Here is a 4,296-nt window from a genome sequence, read left to right as displayed (position 1 = left end):
CATTTTATGTAGATCTAGATATTTGTGTCTTGTTAGTAATAATTATAGATTAATGTTGAATATATAAATATTAATGTACTGCTCATTTTGAAATCACCTGACTATTCCAATTGGACTAGTACTTAGCAAAATTAATTATATGAACTTAAACTGAGGAGTTTGTTATAGGGTTTTTTAACTGTAATAACACCAAAGTTGTGGAACTGAGGAGTTACAGACACAACTCGGGACATGAAATAAGTATCATCAGTAAACTGACAGTTTTGTAGAATTATGTTTGAACATCAAAACATGTAGATATTGTGTTGGTTTTCAACATGTTTAGGTATAGTTTAAGTGATGACTTACTATTTAAAGAAGTTTAAATTTGTATGTTCGTCTATAAAAGCTTTAAGGTACCTTAATATAAGCTTCACATAATGATATGATTCTTATCTCAAATGTTGCAAAACAATATTGATGTAGAGAATTACAATTCAACGATAATGTAACAGTCCAGGTGAGCGATGTCATCAGGTCAAATTTCATCAAAATTTCCTTGCATGAACTACTTTCAGTTGACATTTTAGTAATGTTTCCAATTTTCTATGAATAAATTTAAATTTTACCTACAAAATGTAATATTGATGGAGTTAAAATGTCTTTTTTGTATTTAAATTTTCAGATAGCTGGACTTTTTGGCATGAAGGTGGATACAGTTTACAACTTTGTTAAAAAAATAAATTAAAAAAAATGGTTTAAGTAAGTGCACTTTGATTTCATTACAAGGGAGGTTCATTATTAAAGTTGAAAATTGTGAATTAGATATAGAACAGGCTAACTTAAGCTAATGTAACATATTTTAGGCTTTGCTATACCAATACTATTAAGTAAAAATACTGAACAACAAAGTCACATCCATCTTGGATAAAATATACATACATGTGCATAACACTAGCAATATGAAGCTATACAAAACCTACATCTGTAAATACAACAGCTGTATCAATGAGTCACCAACGATCTATGAAGATTACAATTACACTTGAATTACATCATTTAAAAATATAAAATAAAAAGAATCACAAAGTATGACCTACCTCTTCATAAGGAAGAGGGTCTTGATTCTAAGAGAGACAACCTGTAGTGTATAGTTTATGTGGGTGAGGTGTGATAACATTTCTTTCAATTTATTCAGAAAGACACGGCAACACAGAAAAGTTGAACTACCCTAAACCACAGTCAGCAGGGTCATAAGGAATATGGTCTTGTTCAAAGTCCACATGCATGACATACTATATTCTGAAACATGCTACACAAGTGCAAGATGACAGGTGACCAAATAATCCATAGGTGTGCACGATTCTCAACTGAATTCCAGGGTTTTTTTTCATTTAAAAATGCTGTTAAATACATATATTTACATATTTCCTGATGCTAATGCTTACAGAGGTTCTTGCAGTGGAGATGTAAATATATGAATTTAATGTCCAATTGCCTGAGGGGCAGGGCCAGAAGGGGTCAAATTGGCTAAAATATCAGCATTCTACTAATTCAGACCTAGAAATGCTGTAATCAATTACTTTTCAATGATGAAATCAAGACACTGAAGTTATAGACCTTTCGGTATCACGCTGTTGTTCTTGACGTCATGAATAATCAATTTCATGATGTGTTAGGGTCAGTGGGGTAATCAAAGTCATTAACAATCGCAATCCATGCTTCATATGAAAATGTGAAATTTGCGACGGTAAATCATGACTTTAAATTTAAAAAAAATGACCAATCAAATGCCTTGTTACATCTCATGTAGATTAGAATATAAGATATCACAACAACAAATCACTATTGTATTACTGCAGTTATTACTCGGGTGACTGTTTCGTTCACTTGTTACTTTTTTGCGAGTGTGATTTAAAGTCTGATTAACTACAATTACAGTAAGAGGCCAATAAATCATTATTAGAAGTGTCTGCTTCGGTTTTTTTGAAGCATTCATTCTCAAATGAACTAAATACATTCAATGAGAATGCCCCCTAGCAGTCAGCCATGAACGTTCTGTTTCATCTTTCGTGAGTTTTATTCCTGCTCACTTTATGTTGAATTTCAAGCAGTGAAAAAGGTATATAAATACATTTCCTGTCAACAAATGTTAATACTTTCCTAGCTGATCTTAAGCAGTATTCACACTTAAATAGAGACTATTAATATTTTGAATATTAACTAAATCTGTATAAAAATACAAACGCTGCTTCTGGCTTTTCAATGCACTTAAATATATTGTGCATTGGTTTCCAAAAAATGTCAATATTTTTAGATTTATTACATACAGGCTGTTCATAACATCATCACATAAAATTTCAACAATGGATATTTATCATATGTAAAATCATCTTTTCTGGCTTCACATTTTCAAGGCAAGTTCAAAACTGCTGGTGTTTTAATTAAAAAGTGTGTAGTTTCACAAATGGGGGAATATAAAAATAAGTTTAATGACATCTGACTTTCATGAACTTATTGAAATCATATTTTATTGACATTTTTTTGGTTTTCATGTTTCTCCTATAATAGGCATATTTATGTTGTCCAAAAAAGCTTGGAGCATTCCAGTTAAAAATAAAACATATGTATTGATATTGTTGAATGAATGGTCTGCAAATCCAATCAGATGTCAGTGCGAACATCATTTTTAAAAATGCAGCTAACCTCAAATTCTTCTTGTGCAACAGGAATTGAAAAATGGAGTGGACTAAATTGACAGCTGTGACCATCTGAAGTATGCATGAGGATACTAACAATGGATAAAGTCAAGATCAGCTTTACTTTGATGAGTAATCATAAACTTTTACAGATGCAGTACATATTATTGAAGAAACAAGAGGAATCTTGTAAGGAACATATATCAATACGGTGTAACATTGATTTGATTACTTAAAGGATACAGACGAGTGTTGGTTATAGCTTTATATTTATAAGAAACAAATTTGTTATAATATTCTATATAAAAAGAAAAGTGAACTATAAGATGAGGAATAAAAGCCAGACGATTACTCAATTTACATTCACCCTCTCTACTGATTGACCTATGTACTTATACAACTGAGCAAAGTCTGGGCATAATTAATGATCACTATTCATAGCTTGCTCTGATTGATTTACAATTTCTGTATTTATATAGGCTTTGCCTGTTATTCAATCCAATTGATTACGACATCTTGTCAATAAAATTTGATGAAATGAAATTTACAGTTTCTGCACAACTTTAAGTGTCAAATATGACTAAATTCTGATGAGACTTTGTCAATATTTGTCAATATTTATAGCAAAATCTGTCAATTCTATTTTATTCATTCCTCCATCTTAAATGGGTCAAGTACAGAATGGTTTCTCCTTTCACCACATTCAAGAAATAGTGATTTAACTCAGATTTGCTTTTGCACTTGGGGTAGAAAAATTGATATTTAACAAGCAGTTTGGTTTTATTACAACCAAAAACATGATAGTTTTAACAATTTTAAGACAAAATCAAGATAAATTTTACCAAATTTAGTTGTGTCTGCAGATAATTACCCTGCATAACATACTCAGTTGTGTCTGTAACTCCTCAGTTCCACAACTTTGATGTTGAAGCAACTGCAGTTAAATACCCTATATCAGACAAAAGTTATTTTTAACTTTAATACTCCAAAAACGGTTATGAGGTTTGGACAGGCAGTATGTGTTTATAAACTTGTGATGATGTGGCATCCATCTGTCCTCTGCAGAATTATTTTTGCTAAGATTATATCTATATGTATTTTGTCAATAAATAACATTTAAGTCATCCTAGTTTTTTTGTGATTTATTGCAATAGAGAATTGAAAAATCTGTCAACAGTCATTCAATATGCAAGGGTATTGAAGGGCTGATGTAGGGGAAGTGGTATATGCTGTTGGGATAGGATGATTTTGAAATGTAGACAGGTTATAGTGGGATGTGGAATTGAAGAATCATAATGTAATATTATCTTCATTTTGACATCACAATTGCCCACTGTTTTGCATAATTAAAATTAAAGTTTTGTAGTTACAGTAGCATAAACATAATCATTAATCATCGACCTAACTTGTACAGGTACTCCTCAAAGGAAGATGAGCAACTGAAATAAACAAGTGTAGTAAGTGGGTACAACACAATAAGGATGTTATAAAGCAGCGATCTTGTTCTGTCAGATGATTCAGTTTCTGCCTTCTACAGATTTGGATATATTATTTGCTGATGGCATATTGAGATTGCTCAGCTCTCTGAAGTTATTTGAACTTCTTAATCAATAGATAA

At 31.2% G+C, this 4,296-nt stretch overlaps 1 long non-coding RNA gene across 1 annotated transcript; it reads left to right on the top strand.

Annotated features, from left to right (window-relative positions):
- The first annotated feature begins 662 nt into the window (after positions 1 to 662).
- LOC110453499 lies at positions 663 to 3,725 on the top strand. The gene is made up of 3 exons (XR_002463288.1): positions 663 to 741; positions 1,178 to 1,332; positions 2,709 to 3,725. It is a non-coding gene; the product is annotated as an uncharacterized LOC110453499 (long non-coding RNA).
- Positions 3,726 to 4,296: the final 571 nt, after the last annotated feature.

This window comes from Mizuhopecten yessoensis, unplaced genomic scaffold (assembly GCF_002113885.1).
Source record: "Mizuhopecten yessoensis strain PY_sf001 unplaced genomic scaffold, ASM211388v2 scaffold7365, whole genome shotgun sequence".
NCBI classification, from domain to species: domain Eukaryota; kingdom Metazoa; phylum Mollusca; class Bivalvia; order Pectinida; family Pectinidae; genus Mizuhopecten; species Mizuhopecten yessoensis.
This window is presented reverse-complemented; position numbering and strand designations above follow the sequence as displayed.